This window comes from Myotis daubentonii, chromosome 1, assembly GCF_963259705.1.
Source record: "Myotis daubentonii chromosome 1, mMyoDau2.1, whole genome shotgun sequence".
NCBI classification, from domain to species: domain Eukaryota; kingdom Metazoa; phylum Chordata; class Mammalia; order Chiroptera; family Vespertilionidae; genus Myotis; species Myotis daubentonii.
This window is the reverse complement of record NC_081840.1, coordinates 166,433,082-166,443,368: the sequence shown is the minus strand read 5'-3', so window position 1 is coordinate 166,443,368 and position 10,287 is coordinate 166,433,082. Positions and strand designations below refer to the sequence as shown.

Below are 10,287 nucleotides of genomic sequence, written 5' to 3'. Positions count from 1 at the left end.
GGAGGCCCCAGAGCCAGTACAACCAGTGGAAAACTTCAGACCATGTTGAAGCACCATCATTCAACCACCTCTGACACATTCAAGGGGTAGACTCAGTGGTTACCAGAGCCCTACTGCTTTGTGTGGCGGGCCCCTGCACAGCTGATCCTCCAAGATGGTCACAGGTAGGTGGTCAGTGATCAAAGCCAGTCCTTGATGGGCCAAAAGCAATCAAGACTCAATTACAACAGAAGGGTATACAGCCCACATGAGGGGCACACCTCAAATTCCCAGCTGGGGTGATCAGGGAGGCTATTCCACTGGACCCTAAAGGACATACATTAGGCCATGCTGCTAAGCCTAGGAGATGTAGCAGCTCTACCTCATACATAGAAACAAAAAAAAAGCAGAGAGGCAGCCAAAATGAACAATACATATTTTCTTAAAATTAAAACCAGCGCCAAAACCGGTTTGGTTCAGTGGATAGAGCATCAGCCTGCAGACTGAAGGGTCCCAGGTTCGATTCCGGTCAAGGGCATGTACCTTGGTTGTGGGCACATCCCCAGTGGGGAGTGTGCAGGAGGCAGCTGGTCGGTGTTTCTCTCTCATCGATGTTTCTAACTCTCTATCCCTCTCCCTTCCTCTCTGTAAAAAATCAATAAAAATATATTTTTAAAAAAATTAAAACCAGCAAAAGACATCAAGAAAAATGTAAAAGAAATTTGAACCAATAATGCCAAACTCATACTAGCAATAGAAATACCAGTAGCATCTGATTTAAGAGTTGCAATAGATACTTCCAATCCAAACCAAAAAGAAGGGGTTGAAAAATATCCTATGCAAATGCAATAATTTTTTGGACTCCAATCTTATCTTTGGTCATTCCTCCAATGAAAGTCAACATTAGTGTGCATAATCCTCCAGCTCCGCGTGTACTGATGCTATTGCTGACTAAGATGGCAGAAACACACAAACCCAAAATAAGGCATGCTCTCTTCATTGGAGGATTTGTCTGATCTTCACTTGGAAAATATCGAAGAAAAATTCCCAAAAATGTTCCTAGTAGCACACCAATAATTACATTCTGAAAAGAAGTTAGGAGATTATGAAGTTTGCCACCCGTGGAGAAGATATGCTCATGAATGTACTAAATCCAGCGATAGCGACGATGTCATCCACACTGCTAGCAGCCATTAGTAAGGTTGGAATGCCTTTCTCAATGCCATATCCTTCTTCTTGCAAATGTAGCATGGAAGGGACAACAACATCAGGAGAGATAGCACCGACCACAAAACCTAAAAGAAATCCCCATTCCCAGGGAAAATTCATAAGGAAGTGGAAAATAACAGCAGTCGAACATGCCTCCATGAGGCATAGACCCATAGACAATCTTAAACAAACTCTCTTCAAACACTTCAAAGCCTGTGGATCGAGTCCAAGTCCAGCTTTTATTAGGAAAGGGTAAGGGCAGTATTTCTTAAAGTTGAAGACCACTTGTTACTAATATGGATGCACTCACTGATATATGGAGCATTCCTAATGGTAAAACCAGCCAATAACATCCCAAGAAGAGATGGAAGTGGAGGCACTGAAGGTATTCTAATGACTTCCAAAAGTTTGCCCCCAATTAGGGAACAAAAAGAGACAATGAATCGTCCAAATAAATTTTCATCAGGGTAATGGTTAGGGCTTGAGATTGACCAGATTGCAAACCATAGAATAAAAATTAAAACTCCATTTGTAATACAGTTATTCAATCGTCCTTGTGGAGGACAAGTACTTTTTGTCACCTGTGGTTTTGTTTCCTCTGTTTCTGAGAAGACCATTTCCTTAGTTTCTTCATCTTCTCCAGTATTATCATCTTTGAGGATCTATAACTCCTTTAGATCTATAACTCTCCACCCTGGTGCCCAGCAACCACCGCACACTCTGCGTGAGGCTGGAGGGTAAAATACTTGCTGAAAGGTTATTTTAAATGGATTAAATACTCCTATCAAATTACATATGATAAATGAATTTATAAGAAAACAAGATTCTTACATATATGCTGTTTACAATAGACTCACTTCAGATTAAAAAACATACACTGACTGAAAGTAAAGGGATAGAAAAAGATATGAAAGTGGAAACGGGGATAGCAATACTTATACTAGAAAAAATAGACTTTGAAATAAAGGCTATAATAAGAGACAAAGAACGACCCAGCAATTCCACTTTTGGGTGTTTTTCTGATAAAACCCAAAACACTAATTCAAAAAGACATAAGCATCCATATGTTCACTGCAATATTATTTACAATAACCAAGATATGGAAGCAACTTAAGTGTCCATCAATAGATGAATAAAGAAGTGGTGAATATATACAATGGAATATGACTTAGCCATAAAAAAAGAATGAAATCTTGCACTTGCAATAACATGGACCTGGAGGGTACTATGTTAAGTGAAATAAATCATACAGAAAACAAATACCATATGATTTCTTTTGTATGCTGAATCTAAAAAAAAACAACAAAAAAAAACACAAAACAACAAATGAGCAAACAAAGCAGAAACAAACTCATAAATTCAGAGGACATTTTGATAGTTCTCCAGATAAGAGGGATGTTAAGGGGATGGGTGAAAAGGAGGAAAGGATTAAGGAGTACAAATTGGTAGTTACAAAACAGTCATGGGGATGTAAAGTATAGCATAGAGAATATAGTCTATGATACTGTTGATAACTATGTATGGTATCAGCAGGTACTAAGTTTATTGGGGTGATCACTATGTTATAGAAATGTCTAATCACTGCATTGTACATCTGAAACTACAATATTACTGTATGTTAACTATAATTGAAAAACAAAAATTATTTTTTAAAAAAGTCTGTTGGAGGATAGTAAATTCTGTTTGTGTCTGTTTTAAACAGTTCCCTTCCTGATGGTCTGCCCTATGATTTTCAGACTTGCCTAGCCAATTCTGACAATTGTATAAACCAACTCTTTGCAATAAAGCTCTTAATGTATATTTCCTAGTGATTTCGTTTCTCTAGTTGAGGCATGACTAATATATATATGTACATCTCAGTATAACTTATATATGTATATATTTCTGTAACTTACTTTTTTTCCCATCAGTGTGTCTTCGAGATGGCATTATATTTATCTGCTGAATAATATAATATGGATATACTATGTTTCATATAATTGTCCTGCTATTAGTGAATATTTTAGGGTTTTTTTAGATTAATTCAAATTTAAATTAGATTAGGTTTATTTTCACTTGCTACTTTAAAAATTTGCTTTATTGACTTCCTGCATCCAGCATTGCAATAATAAAATCTAATATCAGATTCTTTTTCCTTGGCAGATATTTTCTTCTCTAAAAACTTTTATGATATTATCCTTCTTTAATAATTTATAATAACACTAGAGGCCCAGTGCATGAAATTCTGCACAGGGGAAGGGGGCCTGCAACCTCTCTCAAACCTGTTCACATGCCTGCCTGATCACCCCTAACAGCTCACCTGCCTGCCTAATCACCCCTAACCACTTTGCCTACCTGCCTCATTGCTCCTAACTGCTCACCTGCCTGCCTGATCATACCTAACTGCTTGCCTGTCTGCCTGATTGCCTCTAACCGCCTCTACCTCGGCCTCTGCCACAGTGTATTCATCTGGAAGGACATCCGGAATTATGTCTGAAAGGTCTTCGGCTGTCCAATCTAATTAGCATATTATTCTTTTATTATTATAGATACCTATGGTTGTTTTTCATATTGCTCAATTTTCTTTTAAATCTGAAGAATTGGGGTTTTTTTTATGTTTTTGAAAAATTCTCCTATCATTACTTTTATTTGTTTGTTTTTTTCAGCCCTGCCTCTCTCTTTTTTCTCCTTGGAACTCCATTTCATGGATGCAAGACTTTCTGGGACTTTCTCTCTAGCCTTAACTTTTATTTCATTTCCCAACCCATGTAGTTTATTGCACTGCATTTAGGGTAAGTTAGTCAGTGTGATTTCCAGCTTATTAACATACTCTTCAGTTGTGTCCATTCTATCATTCAGCCCACGTATTGAGTTTTATTTTAATAGTAGTATATTTTATTTCTAAGTTCTAAAATTGCTTTGTTGTAATTGCTGTTCTTTTTTATTTGTTATACTAGGGGCCCAGTGCACGAAATTCGTGCACTGGGTGTGTGGGGGGAGTGTCCCTCAGCCCAGCCTGCCCCCTCTCACATACTGGGAGCCCTCAGGCGTTGACCCCCATCACCCTCCAATCGCAGGAACGGCCCCTTGCCCAGGCCTGATGCCTCTGCCAGAGGTGTCAGGCTTGGACAGGGGACCCCCATCTCCCCCCGATCACTGGCTCTGGCCCCCGCCCAGGCCTGAGGCCTCTGGCCCAGGAATCATGCCTGGGCAGGGGACCCCCATCTCCCTCTGATCGCTTGCTCCACCCGCCGCACAAGCCTGATGCCTCTGACCCAGGCATCAGGCCTGGTCAAGGGGACCATCATATCCCCCCAATCCCCGGCTCCGCCCCCCACCCAGGCCTGATGCCTCGGCCAGAGGAGTTGACCCTCATCACCCTCCGATCACCAATCACCGGATCGGCCCCTTGACCAGGCCTGAGGCCTCCGGCAGAGGTATCAGGCCTGGGCAGGGGACCCCCAGCTCCCCGCGGTTGCAGGCTCCGCCCCTGCCCAGGCCTAACACCTCTGGCCTAGGCGTCCGGCCCAGGCAGCGGGGACCTGCAGCTGCAGCAGCCCCGTGATCGTGGGCTCTGCTTTAGGCCCAGGCAAGGGACCCCTAGCTCCCGGGACTGCCAGCTTCGACTGTGCCCAGCTCCCATGCTGGCTCCACCCCTACTTCCTGCTATCACTGGCCAGGGCGGAAAAGGTGCCTGATTCTCCGATCATGGCTGGGGGGCAGGGCCGCCTTTGCCCTGCCCCCCAGCTCTTAGCTCCCCCCTGGGTTTCCGATCACTGTCAGTGGCAGGGGGCTTCTTCCTGCTTTCCCTTTCGCCTCCCTGCATTGTGCCTACATATGCAAATTATCTTGTTGGCAGTTAATTTGCATATAGCCCTGATTAGCCAATGAAAAGGGTAGCGTCGTATGCCAATTACCATTTTTCTCTTTTATTAGTGTAGATCATTAAGAATATTAATTTCATTTTTATTAAAGCCTCTTTTTATTTGCTCCTTAAGCATTTTTCCTCAGGTTTTAGGTTCTGTTGATGACTTTAGTACACCTGTTTTGTGATACTGGATTTCCTCACATATTTGGCAATTCTTGGTTTGGGTCCTGTATTTGAAGTTACTCTCCAAAGTTGGGGACTGGGAGCAAGATGTGTTACTGGTTGATGTCATTTGCAAAGGGCAGTGCCCTGTCTCTCCAGCTTACCTGTCCAACCTCACTTTTACAACCTGGAGCAAAGGCCTCAGCTGGCCTCTATTTGACAAATGGGGGAGAGGACCTTTGGGGAAGGAGGAGGGTCAGTTCACCTAGTATCCATTGTTTCAGAGCATTCAATTTTCACAGCATCTCTTTTCTGTGTTATTTCTGCTATGGCTTTTTCCTCAGCCAGTTCTATCTGCTTTCTGTCTCTTAAGGGCTTTATTAGAAGTACTTTTTCATCAATGATATCCTCTCTTGCTTTCCAGCACAATTATACATTTTAATTTTTTCCCTGTCATTCCTAGGGATTTTGAATAAAAGGGGAAATGGAAAAGTGTGATCTTTATTTTATTTCTGCACTGAATTATCATTAACTATTTTAGAGGTTTTAAACGGATTAGCTAATAACATTGGAGAAAAACACATTTATTTTAAATAATATAATTTGAAAATTAAAATAGTTGACCTGATAAATAATCTGGAAATTTTATAGTACCTTTTTGTTTATAGTATTATAGTTATAGAACCTATTCCATTTTTTGAATCAAACCTAACAGAATGTAATTCAATTTGCTGAAACTTAAAAAGGAAGGGATATCTGATGTCTTGTAATTATGGACAATGTAATTAAAGGAAGCTTTAAAGAAATGATTAAAATTTGTTGGATCAGAGACTAAAAGAAAAGCTAAGGAGGAATAATGTGTGTATTTATGAGTATGCATTTACACACCTTTATTAGGATGCCTATTAAAGAGACACACAATGTCTGGAGAGGTGAGTAGGTAAACAGAATCACCATCAGAGAATGGAGTGTAAAATTCCAAAGCATTTATTGATAAATGAAATCGAGTTGGTGATTGTGAGAAGGGCAAATGTATTTCTGTTGTGATTTCTGTTCATAATAAAATGTGTATTCCAAGACTGTGCATACCTATTGGGCTTAAATTATTTATTTGAAAGTAATACCTGTATATTTTAGAATTTTTAAATATATTTTTATTGATTTCAGAGAGGAAGGGAGAGGGAGAGAGAGAGAGAAACATGAATGACGAGAGAGAATCATTGATCGGCTGCCTCTGGCATGCCCCCTACTGGAGACTAAGCCCGCAACCCAGGCATGTGCTCTTGACTAGAATCAAACCTGGGCCCCTTCAGACCACAGGCTGATGCTCTATCCACTAAGCCAAACAGGCTATTCTAGAATTTTTAGAATATATGGATTGAAGAAAGCACAAAATAAAAATTGCATATGATTCCTCCACCAAGAGATCACCCACTTATTAACATTTAAATTATTTTTCTTTAAATTTGTTAGGGTGACATTGGTTAATAAGATAATACAGGTTTCAAGTACACAATTATGTAATACACTAGAGGCCCAGTGCACAAAATTCATGCGGGGGCGGGGGGAGGTGTGTGTGTCCCTCAGCCCAGCCTGAACCCTCTCCAATCTGGGACCCCTTCAGGGATGTCGACTGCCGGTTTAGTGAGATCAGGCCTAAGCGGGCACTCAGACATCCCTCTCGCAATCCAGGACTGCTGGCTCCCAACTGCTCACCTGCCTGATTGCCTGATTGCCCCTAACTGCTTCTGCCTGCAAGCCCCCTAACCACTCCCCTGCCAGCCTGATTGACGCCTAACTGCTCCCCTGCTGGCCTGATTGCCCCTAACCACCCTCCTCTGCCAGCCTGGTCACCCCTAACTGTCCTCCCTTGCAGGCCTAGTTTCCCCCAACTGCCCTCCCCTGCCGGTCCAGTCACCCCCAACTGCCCTCCCCTGCAGGCCTGGTCCCCCACAACTGTCCTCCCCTGCATGCCTGGTCCCCCCCCCCAACTGTCCTCCCCTGCAGGCCTGGTTGCCCCTAACTGCCCTCCCCTGCAGACCCAATTGCCCCCAACTGCCCTCTCCTGCTGGCCTGACTGCCCACAACTGCGCTCCCCTGCTGGCCATCTTGTGGTGGCCATCTTGTGTGTTGGAGTGATGGCCAATTTGCATATTACCACTTTATTATATAGTATCATTGTATGTAATTACATTGTATGTTCACCACTGAAAGTCAAATCTATTTCCATCACCATATATGTGACCCCCTTTTACCATTTACTACCTCCTCCAAAACCTTCTTCATTCGTAACCATAATACTGTTTTCTGTGCCTATACGTTTTTGTTTATTTTGTTTGTTCATTTGTTGCTTTGTTTTATTTCCCACATATGAGTGAAACCATATGGTTCTTGACTTCCTCCATCTGAATTATTTTGTTTAGCATGGTATTCTCAAGTTCCATTCATATTGTCTCAAATGGCAGGATTTCACGGTGTCCAAAAATATATGCACACTTTAAATAATTATTAATCCCAATGGGTTAAATCTTAAAAGAAAAAAACATCCATTGAGCTATCAGCTGTTAAACTGTATATACATTTTTTGGGACACCCTGTTTGTACCACATTATTCAACCATCTATCAAAAGACACTTTAGTTGTTTCCATGTCATGGACACTGTGAATAATGCTACATTGAACACAGGAATACATATATATTTACAAATTAATGCTTTAAAAATTTTTAGGTAGCCCTAGCCGGTTTGGCTCAGCAGATAGGGCATCGACCTGTGGACTAAAGGGTTCCAGGTTAAATTCTGGTCAAGAGCACATGCCCAGGTTGCAGGCTCAATCCCCAGTGGGGAGCATGCAGGAGGCAGCCAATCAATGATTCTCTCTCATCATTGATGTTTCTATTTCCCTCTCCCTCTTACTTCCTCTCTGAAATTAATAAAAATATATTTTTTAAAATTTTTAGGTAGATATCCACAAGAGGGATTGCTGGGCACTAATTTTTGAGGAAACTCCATACTGTTTTCCGTAGTGGCTATAGCGCTTTACATTCCCAGGAGCAGCAAATGAAGGTTCCTCCTTCTCCGCACCCTCTCCAGCATTTGTTATTATTTGTCTTGTTGATAATAGACATTCTAACAGGTGTGAAGTGGCATCTTATTGTAGTTTTGATTTGTATTTCTGTAATAGCTAGTAAAGTTTAGCATCTTTTCATATATCTTTTGGCCATTTGTATGTGTCTGTTCATGTCCTCTGCCCATTTTTTAATGGGATTGTTTGTTTATGTTGTTGTTGAGTTGTATGAGTTCTTTATATATTTTGGATATTAACCCTTGTCAAAACTGTTATTTGCAAATATATTTTCCCATTCCATTTGCTGCATTTTTGTTTTGCTGCCAGTTTCCTTTGCTGTGCAGAAGCCTTTTAGCTTGAGATAGTCCTATTCATTAATTTAGCCTTTATTTCCCTTGCCTTTGAGGTTAAATTTATAAAATCCTCTCTAAGACCAAAGTCCATAAGTTTAGTACCTATGCTTTCTTCTATGTAATTTATTGTTTCAGGTCTTATAGTTAGAACCATTTTTACTTAGTTTTTGTGTATGGTTACAAACGGCAGTCTAGTTTCATATTTTTGCATATGGCTTTCGAATTTCCCCTCTTTATTTAAGAAGCTTTCTTTTTTTCCGTTGTATGTACTTGGGTTCTTTGTTGAAAATCATTTTCTCACATACTTGTGGGTTCATTTCCCTTCCATTAGTCTGAGTCTGATTTTCTGCCAATGCCATGCTGTTTTGATGATTGTTGCATTGTAGTATAATTTGCAGTTAAGGAGTGTAATACTTCCAGCTTTGTTCTTTTTTATCAGAATTCCTTTGGCTATTCAGAGTCTTTTGTAGTTCCATAAAATATAATCTTCTTTGTTCTATTTCTTCTTTAAAATGCCACTGGGATTGTAATTGCATTAAATCTGTATGTTGCTTTCAATAATATGTCCATTTTAACTATGTTGATTTTTCCAATCCATGAACACAGAGTATCTTTCCATATTTTTGTGTCTTCTTCACTTTCTTTTAATAATTTCTTGAAGTTCTCAGTATAGGTCCTTCACATTTTTTGTTGCTTTTATTCCCAAGTATTTTATTCTTTTTGTTTCAATTTCAAAAGGAATTGTTTTGTTTTTCATTTCCTTCCCTGAAATTTCATTGTTAGTATATAGGAACACCATAGATTTTTGTACATTGGTCCTCACAGCTAATTGCCCTAGAGGTAAACAAACACGAAGCAGCCAAAATGCAGAGACAAAGAAATGTGTCACAAATGAAAGTAATGGAAAAAAGCAAAGTACTGGATATAGAGTTAAGGTTACTTAATAATCTTCTAGAAACCCCTGTACAGAGTTTCCTCAAAAAATCAAAAATGGAACTTCTATTTAACCCAGTGATCCCTCTTCTGGGAATATATCCTAAAAACCCCAAAACACCAACCAGAAAGAATATATGCACCCCTATGTTCATAGTAGCATTGTTCATAATAGCTAAGATTTGGAAACAGCCCAAGTGCCCATTAGTAGATGAATGGATAAAAAAGCTGTGGGACATTTACACTATAGAATACTATGCAGCTGTAAAAAAAAGAGGGATCTCTTACCCTTTGGGACAGCATGGATGGACCTGGAAAATATTATGCTAAGTGAAATAAGCCAATCTGAGAAAAACAAATACCACATGATCTCACTTATTTGTAGAATTTAATGAACAAAATGAACTGACCAACAAAATAAGACCCAAAACAGGGAGGCATGGAACAGACTAATATACCTCGATGTGGGGGGTTGGGGGGAGACAAGAAGAGGTAAACCAAAAAACTTATATACTGCTGGAGGCTAAAACCAACAGTAGTTAGCATTAATGCAAAAGAACCATTGGAAGGCCAATAAACTTTGATATTCAGCAGGGCTGAAAATCAGCATAATACTGCTCTGCTGTGGGCTCAGTGGCTGAAGGCAATTCCCTAACCTGATAATCCTTTTTACTGTTTACCAAACTTGATATGCCTGTATGCATTCCCAAAGGGCAAATGTGTATTCAAGTGAATAAA

General features: G+C 40.2%; 1 pseudogene; it reads right to left on the bottom strand.

The window, feature by feature from the left end:
* Positions 1-492: 492 nt before the first annotated feature.
* On the bottom strand, positions 493-3,117 carry LOC132238202 (sodium/hydrogen exchanger 9B1-like; annotated as a pseudogene).
* Between the last annotated feature and the right edge of the window lie 7,170 nt (positions 3,118-10,287).